Source organism: Neoarius graeffei, chromosome 21, assembly GCF_027579695.1.
Source record: "Neoarius graeffei isolate fNeoGra1 chromosome 21, fNeoGra1.pri, whole genome shotgun sequence".
Classification (NCBI taxonomy): Eukaryota; Metazoa; Chordata; class Actinopteri; order Siluriformes; family Ariidae; genus Neoarius; species Neoarius graeffei.
Genome location: NC_083589.1, coordinates 20,799,438 through 20,817,571, shown reverse-complemented (window position 1 = coordinate 20,817,571; position 18,134 = coordinate 20,799,438). Strand labels below are relative to the sequence as shown.

Sequence of the window (18,134 nt, the reverse complement as noted above, 5' to 3'; positions counted from 1 at the left end):
GAGAGAGAGGAGGGGCCGGCGGCTCCTCACTCTGATGCGGAGATGACGTAGACGGCTCTGTGACAGCTGCTCCTGCCAAAACGACACCGGGACCTCCCCCCGTTAAATGGCAGGACTCACTCTTGACTAAGTACGTCATTAAATCCAGAAATCCCGGCCAATCAGTCGTCAAAATTAAAGAGTGGGTAAGGCGAGGATTAACTGCCGCCTTCACTATAACTTTTTCCCCTCTGAAAAAAATGTGGACAGACACCAAAGGGTAGCTGTGAACGTCCCCGTGCACACACAACACCTTCACCCCCTGTGCTCCCCCCAATGCCTCGTTTTGCACCAGGCTTTGGTGAATTGAGGTCTGATTACAGCCAGAATCCACCAACGCCTGATATGATATGTATCCCCTTGGATACTCACCGGTATGCGATACGCGCCGGCCCGATCGAGGGCGGCCTCTGGCGCGTCGGGGATCCGAACCACCGCGCCCACTTCCATCGCTGTGCACTGCTGTTGAAAGTGGCCCGGCTCCCCGCAGCACCAGCAAACCGGCCCAGGCTTTCCCTCTGCACCGGTGATCTGGGGCTCACTTACCTGAGGTGGGGGAGAGACAGACACAGAAGGGAGAAACGGGAGGGCACCGTGGGTGCGGCGGGCTGGCTGGGGTGGTGCCAGCCCCTGCCTCCACGGTGGGGGAATGGGGCGAGGACAGGACACAGGAGGAGGGGGAGAGAGAGAAGAGGAGAGAAGAGAAGAGACAATGCCATCTGCTGTCCTGCCGCTGGGACAGCTGCCAAATGGTCCTCCGCCAGCTCGACTGCCTGATCCAGCGACGCTGGGTGGTGGCACTGGACCCACTCCGCAGTTCCTGCTGGCAAGCGAGTGATGAACTGTTCCAGCACCACCTGGTCGATGATTCCCTGGGCGTCGCGGTTGTCGGCCCTCAACCACCGCCAGCAGGCGTCCCAGAGCTGCTGGCCAAACACGAACGGCCGGCCGACTTCCTGCAAGCGCAACACGCAGAAGCGCTGGCGCTGCTGTTCTGGGGTGCGCCCCACGCGCTGGAGGACGGCCTGGCGGAGGTCCGCGTAGGCCAGCCGGCGGTCGGCAGGGAGCTGTAGTGCAGCCAGCTGTGCCTCTCCCGTTAGCAGGGGGAGAAGGCGTGCCGCGCGCTGCTCCATCGGCCACCCCGAGGCTTCGGCGACTTGCTCGAAGAGCATGATGAACGCCTCGGGGTCGTCCTGTGGGCCCATCTTGGTGACGGTGAGGGGAGACAGGCCCGCGGTAGGAGCGCTGGTGGACCCCGCCGACGTGAGGAGGTGCCGGAATGCCTCTCGATCTTCTTGTTGGGCCAACACCAGGGCCTCGAACCGCTGTTCTTGCTCCTTTTGGAGGGTGAGTAGCATCTGGTGCTGGTTTTGCTGGGCTGTGGCAAGGGCGTGGACCAGTTCAGCGAATGGGGAGGACTCCATGGGGCTGTTAGGCTGCTGTGCTCCAGATCCCGGGTTTCGGCACCACTGTAACAGTTCTTACGAAGGGGTGGAGCACAGAGGACGGCAGGACAGAGATCAGGTTCAACAATAGTTTTATTGCTACACTTTTCAGTGGTCTCTCATAAACATACACACACACCCAGACACACGCGCGCACACACATCAGGTGCCTGGTTCGGGAGAGCTCCTCTGCTCTCGCTCTCCCTCCTTAAATAGGGCGCGGTCACTGGGAAGACACACACAAACACAGGTTAATTGTCGTCAGGTGTAGTGATTCTGCCACTTACCTTCCCTGACTCCGCCCTCCTGTCACAGACCGGCGCTTGACCATGCCCCTGCTGCCACAAGCACTTTTAACAATAAACATTGTCGCAAAGCAGCTTTACAGAATTTGAACGACTTAAAATATGAGCTAATTTTATCCCCAATCTATCCCCAATGAGCATGTCTGTGGCAATGGTGGCAAGGAAAAACTCCCTCAGACGACATGAGGAAGAAACCTCGAGAGGAACCAGACTCAAAAGGGAACCCATCCCCATCCAGGCAACAACAGACAACATGACTATAACATTAACAGTCCTAACAAAGTCAGCTTCATTGATGCTATAAACCCCCCACCAATGGAAACCCAAGTGCAAAACCATTCACGACAACCGCAGTCCCAAAGTCAGCAAGTCAACTGCAGTCCTAAAGTCAGCAAGCCAACTGCAGTCCCCAGCCACAAAAACACCACTGCAAGAGTCCAGAGCGTCCTCCAGGCATGACCCCCAACTGTCCACATGGGGCCACCCTCCACAGGAAAGAGAGAGAGAGAGAAAATAAAATAAAAAGCTCCAGTGAGAAGCGGCAGCCAGAATGTGCACGACGTACTCTCAACCAGAAATGGAAAATTTCAAGGTGACAAGTTTTATGTTTCATCTAATGTAGGCAATTTAAAAACATCATGAAGATATTTATTTAAATACATGACCTACTCATTCTAAACCTGTTGAGCTTTGCCGACGAAGCTCTTGACCACAAAGAGTTAATTATTTTTTCCACCACACTGCCCCTAAAGGCCTAGCTAATTTCACATGCCATGTGATAGAGCCTTCTATAACCAGAGCTCTTTCAGGTTTCCCAGTGAGTGCTTCAACGAGGAGAGCGAACCTGTTTGGCACATGAAGCAGAGAGGAGTGGTGCTCCTGTGGGTGAGCCTCAGCTGTAGCTTTGGCTCTACAGTTATGCTGCCGAGTCCATTTGTCTCACTGTGAGGGCTCTAATGCCAGAGTTGAGGGATTGCTAACTCCACCTAGGGCATCCAGACTTTCCCCTGCAGAAACTACACTGCTCTCATTCTCACTAACCCTTTCTAAAGTCTGGATACCCACCTCTAAAGCTGTAATATTCTCAGTGAGAGCTAAATAATCTGCACTTATCACAAATAAAGCGATCACTAGTGACAGAGGAAGAATGACTAAACATCCTGTTCTCAGCACACTGAAAGCTGAAGGTGTGCCATCGTAAATGGATTCATGTACCTTAATCGAAGATCTGTTGATATTAAAGCAGATCCGATGTGGATGGCCTCTGCTTGAAGTCTTTGCATGGGAGGAAAAAACTTCATTCATCACCTCCCTTGTCAACTCCTCCTAGTCCTCCAGACTTTCCCTCCAGCTTCAAACAGGCCCACATCACTCTTCTGCAAAAAAACCCACCCTAGACCCATTTGTCATCCAGAACTACCACCCTGTTTCTCTTCTCCCTTTCCTGTCAAAGACACTTGAGCATACTGTTGCTAACCAATTCTCCTTTTTTCTCTCATCGAACAACCTCCTGGATCCTCAGCAGTCTGGCTTCCAAGCCGGACACTCAACCAAGACTGCGCTTCTATCAGTGAAGCACTTCATGTAGCACACGCTGCCTCACTCTCCTCTGTCCTGATTATCCTTGACCTTTCTGCTGCATTTGACACTGTTGATCATCCCATCTTCCTGTCATCCTTATTAGCTCTAAGGAACTGTAGGACAGCCCTAGACTGGTTCAAGTCCTACCTCTCCATTTGCTCCTTCCAGGTTACCTGGTCTGGTACTGTATTAGCACCATGCCCACTTACCACTGGCATCCCTCAAGCTTCAGTCCTTGGTCTGCTTCCCTTCTCCCTCTACACTCAGTCTCTCAGCCTGATGATCTCTGCTCATGGTCTATCCTATCACTGCTATGCTGATGACACTCAATTGTTTCTCTCTTTTCCTCCTTCTGTCACACAGGTCTCCACTTGCATCTCTGCTTGCCTGCATGACATTCACAGCTGGATAGACAATCATCATCTGAAGCTCAACCCAGGCAAGATGGAAGTGATCTACATTACCGCTCCATCCTCTCCACCCCTGGACATCATCATCTCCACAGGGGACATCTCTATGTCACCTTCAACCAGCATGAAGAACCTAGGTGTGGTGTTTGATGACAGGCTGTCCTCTTCTGCGAACATCACAGCAGTGACCTAAACATGCAGATTCCTCCTTTACAACATTCAAAGGCTCTAAGCCTTCCTCACCACCTACTCTACTCAGTCTAAGTGATGATCCTCTCCCACTTGGACTACTGCAACCCTCTCCTCGCTAGCCTCCCAGCATCTGCCACCAGACCACTGTAGCTCATCCAGAACACTGCAGCCCATCTGGTCTACAACCTCCCTTGTTCCTCCCATGCTACCCCTCTGCTCACTACCCTTCACTGTCTGTCTGTCACAGCTAACATCAAATTTAAGACATTGGTGTGAGCTTACCAGGCAGTCAAAGGGTCAGGTCCAACATGCCTCCAAAAACTGATCTGACCCTACATGCCAGCCAGATCCCTAAACTCTGCTGCTACTGGTCATCTGGCCACTCATCCTCTCTGCTCCTGCCCAGCACACTCAAGACTGGTGTCTGTCCTGGCTCCCCATTGGTGGAATGACCTCAATGAACAACAGTTAATTGAGGTCAGAACTGTCATCTCCTGGACCACCTTCAAGCACAGACTGAAAACCCACCTCTTCAGGCTGCACCTCTCCCCTGATTCTTTGCCCACTGTGTAATCATATACAGTGGTGCTTGAAAGTTTGTGAACCCTTTATATTTCTGCATAAATATGACCTAAAACATCATCAGATTTTCACACAAGTCCTACAAGTAGATAAAGAGAACCCAGTTAAACAAATGAGACAAAAATATTATACATGGTCATTTATTTATTGAGGAAAATGATCCAATACTACATATCCGTGAGTGGCAAAAGTATGTGAACCTTTGCTTTCAGTATCTGGTGTGACCCCCTTGTGCAGCAATAACTGCAACTAAACATTTCCGGTAACTGTTGATCAGTCCTGCACACCAGCTTGGAGGAATTTTAGCCCATTCCTCCATACAGAACAGCTTCAACTCTGGGATGTTGGTGGGTTTCCTCAAATGAATTGCTTGCTTCAGGTCCTTCCACAACATTTTGATTGGATTAAGGTCAGGACTTTGACTTGGCCATTCCAAAACATGAACTTTATTCTTCTTTAACCATTCTTTGGTAGAACGACTTGTGTGCTTAGGGTCGTTGTTTTGCTGCATGACCCACCTTCTCTTGAGATTTAGTTCATGGACAGATGTCCTGATATTTTCCTTTAGAATTCATTGGTGTAATTCAGAATTCATTGTTCCATCAGGGATGGCAAGCCGTCCTGGCCCAGATGCAGCAAAACAGGCCCAAATCATGATACTACCACCATGTTTCACAGATGGGATAAGGTTCTTATGCTGGAATGCAGTGTTTTCCTTTCTCCAAACATAACACTTCTCATTTAAACCAAAAAGTTCTGTTTTGGTCTCATCTGTCCACAAAACTTTTTTCCAATAGCCTTCTAGCTTGTCCATGTGATCTTTAGCAAACTGCAGATGAGCAGCCATGTTCTTTTTGGAGAGCAGTGACTTTCTCCTTGCAACCCTGCCATGCACACCATTGTTGTTCAGTGTTCTCCTGATGGTGGACTCATGAACATTAACATTAGCCAATGTGAGAGAGGCCTTCAGTTGCTTAGAAAATACCCTGGGGTCCTTTGTGACCTCGCCAACTATTACATGCCTTGCTCTTAGAGTGATCTTTGTTGGTCGACCACTCCTGGGGAGGATAACAATGGTCTTGAATTTCCTCCATTTATACACAACCTGTCTGACTGTGGATTGGTGGAGTCCAAACTCTTTAGAGATGTTTTTGTAACCTTTTCCAGCCTGATGAGCATCAACAATGCTTTTTCTGAGGTCCTCAGAAATCTCCTTTGTTCGTGCCATGATACACTTCCACAAACGTGTTGTGAAGATCAGACTTTGATAGATCCCTGTTCTTTAAATAAAACAGGGTGACCACTCACACCTGATTGTCATCCCATTGATTGAAAACACCTGACTCTAATTTCACTTTCAAATTAACTGCTAATCCTAGAGGTTCACATACTTTTGCCACTCACAGATATGTAATATTGGATCATTTTCCTCAATAAATAAATGACCAAGTATAATATTTTGTCTCATTTGTTTAACTGAGTTCTCTTTATCTACTTTTAGGACTTGTGTGAAAATCTGATGATGTTTTAGGTCATACTGTATTTATGCAGAAATATAGAAAATTCTAAAGGGTTCACAAGCTTTCAAGCACCACTGTAGCTATCTTAGCTGTCTTGACCAATCCAGGCTGTGTACTGTCTAGCCTGGTCATGATGACTTAGTGTTAGCCATCAGGGTTTTATTTTTCTCTATTTAGTTGGACATTGCCAGCTCATTTGTATGATTGGCTTGTTTTCCTTGGCTGTTTGCTGATTGTTGTTACTTCAACAGAATATTACACTCAGTTTTATAATGTCACATGTTCATTTGGCACTTGTTGTACATCATTCTGGATAAGAGTGTCTGCTAAATGCCCGTAATGTAATGTTTTGGATTTGTTTGCCTGAATAAATTCATTTCAAAGTTCTAAGTGTTTAGTGTCATATGCACAGTCAGGACATGTCCATTTGCACAATGAAATTCTTAGTTTGCTGTCCACCATTAATGCCAATTACAAATAAATAAATAAATAGGCGGAAGAAGTAATACAAAGTAAAGGCAATATAGTGCAAAAATAAAAGCAAAGAAAAGCAACAAAAACAAAAACACCCAGTATAGTACAAAATAAAGGTACAATGTAGTGCAACATAGGTAGTGTAATACAAAAATAAGGTAATGATCAGACATAGCAGCAGAAGGGCAGTAATGTGCAAATATGTGCAAACAATGTAACCAGATGTAAACAGTCAAGGAACAGCAGCAAAAAGGGCAGTAATGTGCAAACAAATGTAAACAGATGCAAACAGTCAAGGACAGTTTACAGGGAGGTAATCCATGGTTATAGACTCCTGTCAGCTGTTCAGTGATGGCAGTGGGAAAGAAAGAGTTCTTTAGTCTGACAGTCTTACATTTCAGACTTATGTACCTCCGGCCTGAGGGTAGGAGTGTGAACAGTCCGTGCTGGGGGTGAGTGGGGTCTTTGAGGATGGAGGCAGCTCTCCTGTGGACTCTGCGGTGGTAGATGCTCTGCAGAGAGGGCAGTTGAGTTTTGGTGATCCTCTCAGCAGTCTTCACCACCCTCTGCAGGCATTTGCGGTCCATAGCTGTAGTGCTGCCGTACCACACAGTGATACAGTTGGTCAGGATGCTCTCAATCACGCAGCTGTAGAAGTTGATGAGGATCTTGGGTGACATGCCAAACTTCCTCAGCCTCCTCAGAAAGTGCAGTCGCTGTTGAGCCTTCCTAACCAGTTGCCTGGTGTTAGGTGTCCATGTGAGGTCCTCACTGATGTGAATACCCAGGTATTTGAAGCTACTCACCCTCTCCATCTCAAGCTCCCGGATGAACAGTGGCCGATGAGGTCTCCTTGTCCATGTTGAGGGTGAGGTTGTTGTCCTCACACCATGACACCAGACTGGCCACCTCCCTCCTGTAGGCCATTTTGTCACTGCCAGTGATGCGTCCTATCACTGCAGTGTCGTCTGCAAACTTCAGGATGATGTTGTCCTTGTGGGAGGCGACACAGTCATGGGTGAGCAGAGTGTAGAGGATGGGGCCGAGGACACATCCCTGTGGGGTGCCAATGTTTGTAATGATGCTGGATGAAGTCCTATTACCAATCCTGACAGTCTGGGGCCTGTCAGTCAGGAAGTCGATGAGCCAGTCACAGAGGGTGGGGTGCAAACCAAGTGTGGACAGTTTATGGATGAGTTTGTGGGGGATGACAGTGTTGAAGGCAGAGCTGTAGTCAACAAAGAGCATCCTGATGTAAGAGTCTTTGTTTTCCAGGTGGGAGAGGGCATAATGGAGGGCAGCAGCAATGGCATCTGAGGTGGACCTGTTGGGCCTGTAGGAATACTGCAGGGGGTCCAGGGTTTCCGTTATGCTGTTCTGAATGTGGGCCAAAGCACTTTGAGATAATTGGAGTGAGTGCTATTGGCCTGTAATTATTCAGGCAGGTGGGTGGGCTCTTCTTGAGAAGAGGGACGATGGTTGTGGTCTTGAAGCAGGAGGGAACGGTGCTCTGGCTTAGGGAAAGGTTGAAGATGGTGGTGAAAACATCAGCCAGCTCATTGGCACATACTCTGAGGGCCTGCCCAGGGATGTTGTCTGGTCCTGCTGCCTTCCTGGGGTTGATCCTCCTCAGAGCTTTGTGTACCAGGCCTGATGAGACTGTTGTTGTGGGGGGAGGGGGGTTGGGTGGTCCAGGTGAGTGTGCGCCTCCTCTCTGTGCTGCAGCTGGAGGTCTCAAAGCAGGTGTAGAAAGTGTTGAGGTCATCTGGCAGGCTGTCTGTGGAGCTGATGGTGCTGGTGGTGGTCCTGTGGTCTGTGATGTGCTGCAGGCCTTGCCACATTCGCCCAGGGTCAGCGGTAGATTAGAAGCCATCCAGCTTCTCTCTGTGCCGCCTCTTGGCCACTGTAATGGCTTTTCTCAGTCCATACTTCACCACTTTGTACTCCATCTCATTGCCTGATCTAAATGCAAGAGAGTGAGCATGCAGCATGCATCATACCTGACTGTTTACCCAGGGCTTTTGGTTGGGGAACTTCCTGATCTGTATGGTGGGCACAATGTTGCAGACACATGTGCTGATGTACCCAGTCACATACTCAGCATAGTCCTGTATACTGACAGAAGAGTCCTCCAAAGTGGCTGCAGCTTTAAACACATCCCAATCTGTCTGAGCAAAACGGTCCTGAAGGGTGCTCTCAGTCTCTGGGCTCCAGAGTTTGACTTGTTTGGTGACAGGATTTGTTTGTTTTAGTCTTTTTCTGTAGTCCAGATACAGGAACAAAGAGATGTAGTTCGAGTGTCCGAAGTGGGGGCAGGGTGCGGCCCTGTATGCACCATGTATGTTGCTGTAAGCATGGTCCAGTGTCTTCTTATCATGGGTGGGGATGTCCACATGTTGATAATATTTAGGGAATACAGTCCATAAATTGCACTGATTAAAGTCACCAACGATGATAAAAACAGCTTTGGGATGAGCCATCTCTAACACGTTGATGTCATCATGGAGTTTACTGAGTGCTGCCATGGAGTTGGCTCACAGGGGGATGTAAACAGCAGCCAAAAAGACAGCAGTGAATTCCCTTGGGAGATAATAGGGGCGGCATTTCAGCAGTAACAGCTCCACATCTGACAAACAGTGCTTATAAACAGTCTGTATATCTCCACACCAAGAGTTGTTAATAAACACACACACACCTCCCCCTTTAGCCTTACCGGAGGCTGTGGTCCGGTCTTCTTGGTGTACAGAGTGAGTCTGTAGCTGAATGGCGCATTCTGGGATTTTGTCTGAGAGCCAGGTCTCAGTGAAAATTAAAGCGCAGCACTCTCTTATTTCCCACTGAGCTGTGATTCTGGCTCTTTATTCATCCAGTTTGTTTTCCAGAGACTGCACGTTGGCTAGCAGGAGGCGGGGTAGTGGTGGTCGGCTAGTGCGAGCTTTTAGCCTAGCATGGAGCCCCCCGCCTCGCTTGCATCACTGTCTCCGGAGCACTGTCCTGGGGTCAGCATGCTCACTCAGGCCCGGTGCTTCAGGGCCTTCCTGGGATTGGTAGTGGTTGTGGGAGCAAACAATGAGTTGTAGCTCCAGTGGTATAAAGCCAGTAAATTCCAAATGGCTGTGTGTGTTACAGGTAGCAATGTCCAGCAGTGCCTGTCTGTTATATGTTAGCAGTGCATGACATTTGTGCATGGCAGAAAAAAACAGAAAATACACAAAAAAGAAGAAAAAGCCAGCATTCAAGAGCAGAGCAAGCAAACACGTCTGTCTCGAGGGGCGCCATGACATAAAACACTGCACTGATGTAGATTTTACTGCATCTACAACACTGATGTAGATTTTACTGAATCTACATCCTTCTGTTGCCTGATCACCTGAAAGAAAGCAAAAAGAATTTATAAATATAGTGTATCATGCAAGTCATTGGTATGCATATTGAAATTTAAAAACATAAATAAGGAAAAAGGGGCTGCAAATAATGTTTCATAACCAAGTTAACTCTGTGAATGGAGCTGATGGGAACATCAGGGGAGGTCTTATACATCTGGTTAAATCCTGTTACTTGCTGTATATGCCATCTATTACATTTTAGATTTCTAGGCATCTCCAACTCTCTTCCTTTTACTGTTTCTCTTAGTCTTACCCTCACACACAAACACATTCATACACACACAAAAGTGGTGCAGGATCACATCTCTGTTGAGGCCTATTATAGAAACACAGTATCTCGACTCTTAGTGTAAGTAAAGACCTCCGGTCATAAGATATCTCTCTCTCTCTCTCTCTCTCACACACACACACACACATACACACACGCATGCACACCTGCTTTGTAAGGACCTTTCACTGACTTAACTATTAATGTAGATCATTAACATGATGCCTACACTTGAATGTAACCTTAACTTCAGTGATAATAAGGAAATCTTTTGAATCCTTTAGTTTTTTAAATAAAAGATGCTGATTTCCCCTTCACTAGGACCAGCCAAATGTCCCCAAAAGGTCACAACACACAAAACCCATTACTTTCTTCATTCCATGTTTACCACACACAAGCAGAATCCCAGTTTGCCTTAAATGAAACTTCTTGAGCAGTGTATGTATTTGGTATTAAAAATCTTTTTTGATTTTATCCAGATTTTATCCATCAACATGTCTCTCACTCTCGGCACATCTCTGACCTAGCTGCCATTCTCTTTCACTTTCACCCTCTCTTTGCCCTGTTGACCCATGTTTTGAGTGCAAGGATAATGTCATCACCATGAGGCATGGAGCTAGAAATGACAACAGAGCACAGAGGGCAAGCATTCCAATCGAGCTTCGAACAAGAGGCCTGAGGGGCTACTCTCTGCTCTGCAAATCCAAGGGTGAAGCAGAGCTAGAATCTCACCAGGGAGTTTTTGGAAAGATGCCATGAATGCATGCTACATGAGCTGGCTGTTATGGATGACCAAACCAGTGTGATACAAAGCTCATGGCTCTTGGCAGGGAGTCATGTAAGTTATGTGTTTGGAGTGGGGTGGGAAGTTGGGGGAGGGGGGGACATTTGTGTGGATGCCAATGGGGTCTCTTAAATAAGAGCTCACTCAAGAGATGGAATGTCTGAGAGGTCAAGGTGACTCGAGCACAGTTTGATAGACAGAGAAACTCCTGTACACAACTTTTTCACGTCATTGACAATTCACCCTATCTACATAATAAAAAGTGCAAAGTGCTAAATCATTCCAAACAAACTGGACTACCTGTTGATAAGGTAAAGAAACTGGATACAAACTCATTTAAAATATGAAAAGTCAGCACTTGCAGCCACACTCTCTCTTTTTGTCTCTCTCTTCCAGTATGTTTGCAATAGAGGCCTGATGTTCCATTTATAGCTGTGGCATGTCCACGTAGTGCAGAGAAGTAGTTCCACTCAGGTCAAATATGGCTCTGACATTTTTCACCAGGCCAGAAGCCAGCACACAGCTACAGTGGAAGGTTCCCTAACCTAGACACTCAAATAACCCACACGTCACAGATATTCTCCCAGCTCTGAATTTGGCTGCAATGCCTACTCTGTGATGAATGTGAAGAGAGCAAAGTGACTTAAAAAATAAAAATTAAAAAAAACATTCTTGGAAAGCTGGTGATGAAGGTCTCTCTCTCTCTCTCTCTCTCGTGTGTGTTAATAAGAATACCTTGTAAGAGAAACTGACTAAAGAGCAATTAATAACAAATATTTGCTTGAGAAAATAAGTACTTTTTAAAATCTTTCAATACCAATTTCAAATATCATGTGGTATAAGAATAAAACTATAATTGAACTACAAAATGTTTATAAGCTTTCACAATAGCACCATTCTCTTCTGGACATTGGTTCCCAGAATACATTATGGCCTACAGATATCGTGCCACAAAATACACAGTCCCATCATGCACAGTTGCAGTCATGTTCACAGTCACCTGAGTACTGATTATGCACACCTGCTCCTCATTTTACACACAAACACACACACACACACATACACACACATAAAAAAAAAAATCTCCTTCTCACCCCCGGCGGGGGGTGGTATCCATGTCATCCTCAAGCTCGGGTCCTCTACCAGAGGCCTGGGAGTTTGAGGGTTCTGCGCAGTATCTTCGATGTTCCTAGTACTGCACTCTTTTATATATATATATATATATATATATATATATATATATATATATATATATACACAGTGGGGCAAAAAAGTATTTAGTCAGTCACCAATTGTGCAAGTTCTCCCACTTAAAAAGATGAGAGAGGCCTGTAATTTTCATCATAGGTATACCTCAACTATGAGAGACAAAATGAGAAAAAAAATCCAGAAAATCACATTGTCTGATTTTTAAAGAATTTATTTGCAAATTATGGCGGAAAATAAGTATTTGGTCAATAACAAAAGTTCATCTCAATACTTTGTTATATACCCTTTGTTGGCAATGACAGAAGTCAAACATTTTCTGTAAGTCTTCACAAGGTTTTCACACACTGTTACTGGTATTTTGGCCCATTCCTCTATGCAGATCTCCTCTAGAGCAGTGATGTTTTGGGGCTGTCGCTGGGCAACACGGACTTTCAACTCCCTCCAAAGATTTTCTATGGGGTTGAGATCTGGAGACTGGCTAGGCCACTCCAGGACCTTGAAATGCTTCTTACGAAGCCACTCCTTCGTTGCCCGGGTGGTGTGTTTGGGATCATTGTCATGCTGAAAGACCCAGCCACGTTTCATATTCAATGCCCTTGCTGATGGAAGGAGGTTTTCACTCAAAATCTCACAATACATGGCCCCATTCATTCTTTCCTTTACATGGATCAGTCATCCTGGTCCCTTGGCAGAAAAACAGCCCCAAAGCATGATGTTTCCACCCCCATGCTTCACAGTATGGTGTTCTTTGGATGCAACTCAGCATTCTTTCTCCTCCAAACACAAGTTGAGTTTTTACCAAAAAGTTCTATTTTGGTTTCATCTGACCATATGACTCTTCTGCATAATCCAAATGCTCTCTAGCAAACTTCAGATGGGCCTGGACATGTACTGGCTTAAGCAGGGGGACACGTCTGGCACTGCAGGATTTGAGTCCCTGGCGGCGTAGTGTGTTACTGATGGTAGCCTTTGTTACTTTGGTCCCAGCTCTCTGCAGGTCATTCACTAGGTCCCCCCGTGTGGTTCTGGGATTTTTGCTCACCGTTCTTGTGATCATTTAGACCCCACGGGGTGAGATCTTGTGTGGAGCCCCAGACTGAGGCAGATTATCAGTGGTCTTGTATGTCTTCCATTTTCTAATAATTGCTCCCACAGTTGATTTCTTCACACCAAGCTGCTTACCTATTGCAGATTCGGTCTTCCCAGCCTGGTGCAGGTCTACAATTTTGTTTCTGGTGTCCTTTGACAGCTCTTTGGTCTTGGCCATAGTGGAGTTTGGAGTGTGACTGTTTGAGGTTGTGGACAGGTGTCTTTTATACTGATAATGAGTTCAAACAGGTACCATTAATACAGGTAACGAGTGGAGGACAGAGGAGCCTCTTAAAGAAGAAGTTACAGGTCTGTGAGAGCCAGAAATCTTGCTTGTTTGTAGGTGAACAAATACTTATTTTACCGAGGAATTTACCAATTAATTCATTAAAAATCCTACAATGTGATTTCCTGGATTCTTTCCCCCATTCTGTCTCTCATAGTTGAAGTGTACCTATGATGAAAATTACAGGCCTCTCTCATCTTTTTAAGTGGGAGAACTTGCACAATTGGTGGCTGACTAAATACTTTTTGCCCCACTGTATATATATATATATATATATATATATATATATATATATATATATATACACACACAGAGACTTTGGACAATGCCTCAGTGCAAAGTAACACTTTGTGTGCTCTTACCTGAACTTACTAAGCCTTTATATTTTGTGATTGCTACTCTGGTTTATGATCTGGGGTTTTTTTCATTTCTGCTTTTTGTTATTTGGGACATTGTCTACTATTGTCCACTCTTTACATTTGTGCACGCTAGTGCTACTTTAACTCTTTAACATCTTTCTAATCTTAAAACCTAAGCATTAGAGTGGTATCCTCCCAACAAAAGGTGTTCCCAAAAGTGTCACTCACAATATATTACCCTTCAAAGAGACACTAACATTCACAAAGGCTCCGCTGCAAATTACTTTATTTTTCAATGGCTAAATGATAAATTTATAGATTAGATATAAGATAAACCATTTGCATAAGGAAGGGGAACTCAAAGGAAAAAGTTGGGGGGGGGGGGGATTCCAAAACTGGAATTTAAAAAGTTGTTCAAAGATAAAGAAAATGGGACTCCTAACAATTGTGCAATGCCTGGTAGACCACCAAAGCTATCATCATCAGTTACAGTACTTAAAGCTGTCATTTTTGAGAAAAAAATTCAAGCTCCACTCTTGCTTCAGCACTGAAAGAAGGTGTTTCTGACCTTCCATCCACTGTGAGAAGACAACTCAATGCTCTGGGTCTGAAAGAACCCAATGAATTTTGGCTAGGAAGCTATAGATAAAGGTCCTGGGTGGACAACCAGATTATCTCTCCAGGTTGGAAACTTGTAGTTTCTCCTCTGTATTATTTTGCTTGTTATTGTTGACAATAACAATGTTGACAATGCCCGGAACAGCTGCCTGTGTGCCCCTCTCAGAAGTTACTGAGAAAAGGAAAATTTGGACTAGAATGTAATTAATTCTCCTAGGTACTAATATTTCAGTGACACCAGTTACTTTTTGCCTCTCTCTCTTCTGCCTCTGTTAACTCTTGCACTTCATAAAAAAGTTGCAGGGCTCACATTAAGAGTCCACACTAAGAGTCTGCATTACACTTGAAATTGTACATACGCTTTGCTCTCTGAACTGTTGTTAGGAGCAGGATCACCTTCTTGTGTTTGTCTGAATTACTAGTCATACTACCAGTAAATAGGAGTAAAATATTCAGGTACATATACTACCACTAAAACTTCTCCAGCTTTCCCAGTAGTGAAACTCATGCTGCTACCCATAGTACAAAGACCTAGGTCCATAGGCGGTTTTAAACGGGGGCCGGGGGGGCCAGTGCCCCTGTAAAATTGCTCCTGGCCCCTGTTGTGGCCCCTGTGCTGAACAGGTAACAAGATTTATTAATTTTGACGTGCGCTGGCTCGAAGATCGGAACTGACATGACGGAGTGTTCTACACGGACTCCTTAAAGCGCTACACGCACACTGTTACCTGCAGCAGAAAGACCAGCAGCAGCGCGAATTGTAAACTTCGGACGTGAGAGTTAACAGCTGCAGCCCTGCAAGAACTAGGCTACTGCCAAGAGGCGAAGGTAAGGAAAATTATTCAATTTCGTAACGTCAGTGTTTGCACATATCCGTGTTTTACTGTTGTTGTTCACTACAATAATAAATCCGTTTTATTGCGCTTTCTTAAAAGTGCGTTGCACAGCAATAAGTAGCCTAACTTAATATTTTTGGGAAATGGGTAAAATAACCGACAGTGTTTAACCTTCTTGTAAAACTTTAATGGCCTTTTGATATGTAGAGGCTACATTCCTCTCTGTTTACTTTTTAGTATAGGCCTACTGTAGGCTATCATCATGGAAAGGAGCAAGAAGGACATTATGTCCTTTTTTGCCCCTGTTGGCAAAAAGCAACATAGAGAGAGTAAGGAAGATGAAGATTATGAAAGAGGAGAGAGAGCCAGAGGTGGAGAGAGAGCCAGAGGTGGTGGTTGGAGAGGTGGAAAGTGAGGCATCTGAAAGGCAATCTGAGAGTGAGGATGAAGACATTCAGGATCAGATTGAGGGACAGAATGAGGGACAACCCAACGAGTCATTGGGACAACCAGATTCACCATGCATATCAAGTACAGCACCATCAGGTTTGTGATGTTGAACAAATGTATGTGTGTGACCAGTGTCGACCTACAATTCATATAGCCTACCCTGAAAGTATGAAGTCTGAATAATAATTAATAAATATACAATACAAATAATAGATATAATAATAAATTAATAAATGAATAATGATAAATGTTGTTCTCAGTCGCGCACTCATATTTACTGTATTCATCTTTCTCCAGATATCAGCAAGTGCTTGGACGACACTCCAGTGCAGCCACGTCTGAAGAAAAGGTTCATTGTATGCAAAAATAGAAATCTTATTTTACAAAAAAGAGAAACATGGTTTTAAGATTTACTGAGCACAATTTATTTTATGTTTAAGCTATTGAGACAGAATGTTTATCTCATTGTATTTATGCTCAATGTATTTTGTTTTGGTTTTAAATAAACTAAACAAAACATTTTGAACGCTTAAATATTGCCATGTTTTGCCCATATGTGCCCCCCTGAAAAAACACTGGCCCCACCTCGGCCCCCCTAGTAATTTTGGTCTAGAACCGCCACTGCCTAGGTCACACAAAGAAGTGGATATCATCACAGATATCCCACACTCTGTATGCTTCATGGCCATTATAGTAACTTGTGGCAGTATGCAATGATTTGTCCTAGTGACGTTCAGCTGGGTTCTGATTCCAGCCAATCGCTGCATGAGAATGCTGCATAAAGGTGAGCAGAGAGCACCTGTCTGCCTCTTGCTTGCCAGAGGCTGGGTTACGTCACGTCCCAGCGGCTTCCACTTCCGCATGGCAACAGGTAGGCCATTGGCAGCAGCTGCCTTCTCTCCCCCGTTGTCTATCCAGTGCTCATTTTAGTAATTTTCATGTCATAGAAGCTCGCGTGGGTGTTGCTGCTGGCTGCATGCTGTTCACCACTCCTTATGCCTCTCACTGTTCGCTGCTGGTAGGTGTGCTATTTTCATGTGTCCTCTGTTGTGGCGTTGCACGTGCAGCAACTTGTGTGTTTGTTTACAGGTAGATCTCGTGTAGCTTCGCTCCCTCCGCTCCACGCTGTGTTGTCCTGGACTGCTTGACCAGCCTTAGCTTCCTCCTCCAGCCATTGTAAGTTGCTTATGTTTGTATTTGTTTTGTATTGCAGGGTAAAGGTAGTCTAGCAGCGGCGTAAAGCCGGCAGCCCTGCAAGAAACCACTGCTGCTTTGCCTTAAGCTGTTTTGCTTTGCATTACTTTGCTTTGCGTTACTTTGCACCGCGTTGCACTGCTTTGCTTTGTCTTGTCAGGCATGCACGGCCTTGCCACGGCCGACTTGGCTTCTGGTTGCCTTGCCTGACACTGACTATTCAGCTGGCCAGTTGCTTCCGTGGCTTGCCAGTGCTCCCCAGGCAAAGCTGTGGCTCAGTAACGCTGTCTTTTAATTAAGTCAAACCACATCTTATCTGTGTGTGTGTATGCATGTGTGAGAGAACAGCGTGGTGATTTAGTTTTGTTCCTTTGTTACTGGTTTGTCTATTGGTACATTCCTTATTTTCTTTGGTAATAATTGGTTTTGTTGTAACCTGGAATTGGGATTAATTTGGTAATTTGTGTTTATTTAGGTTATTGGATTCTGCATTTCAATTGATTCTATAGATTTTGGTTAATCATTTGATTTGCTAGTGTGTGTTCTTCTGGTTTTTGTTTAATTTTTTTTATTTCTTTTCTTTGTTATTAAATAGTGTTTTCATTTCTAACCCATTGCTCTCTGGTCCCCCCCATTCAGGTGCTGAGTCTACGGTGGTGGATTGGTGTCCCTGTGATGGTGTTCCCCTTGTGTTGTGTTTTGCACGTCAGGTGGTTTTTGCTTCCTATTTAGTTGCTTCATGTGTGGTGTTCCTGGGATTCCCCTTTTTATTTGCACCATCTGGCACTGTGAGTCTCAGCCCTGATTGGTTTTCCCTTGATTGTCCCAGAGCGAGTGACATTTTATTCTTTTTAGGACAAATTAACTTGTTAATAATAAAATTTGAATTTTTGAACTGCCGTCTCTGTCTCACTTGCTAATGAACCTAAGTGCTCTTCTTGTGGTTTTTTGGGGGGGTTATCATATCTCATCTCATTATTTCTAGCCTCTTTATCCTGTTCTACAGGGTCGCAGGCAAGCTGGAGCCTATCCCAGCTGACTATGGGCGAAAGGCAGGGTACACCCTGGACAAGTCGCCAGGTTATCACAGGGCCAACACATAGACAC

At 45.3% G+C, this 18,134-nt stretch overlaps 1 long non-coding RNA gene across 1 annotated transcript; it reads left to right on the top strand.

Annotated features, from left to right (window-relative positions):
* The first annotated feature begins 16,726 nt into the window (after positions 1–16,726).
* LOC132870037 (uncharacterized) lies at positions 16,727–17,876 on the top strand. Its single transcript, XR_009651047.1, has 3 exons — positions 16,727–16,855; positions 16,927–17,009; positions 17,667–17,876. It is a non-coding gene; the product is annotated as an uncharacterized LOC132870037 (long non-coding RNA).
* The last annotated feature ends 258 nt before the right edge of the window (positions 17,877–18,134 follow it).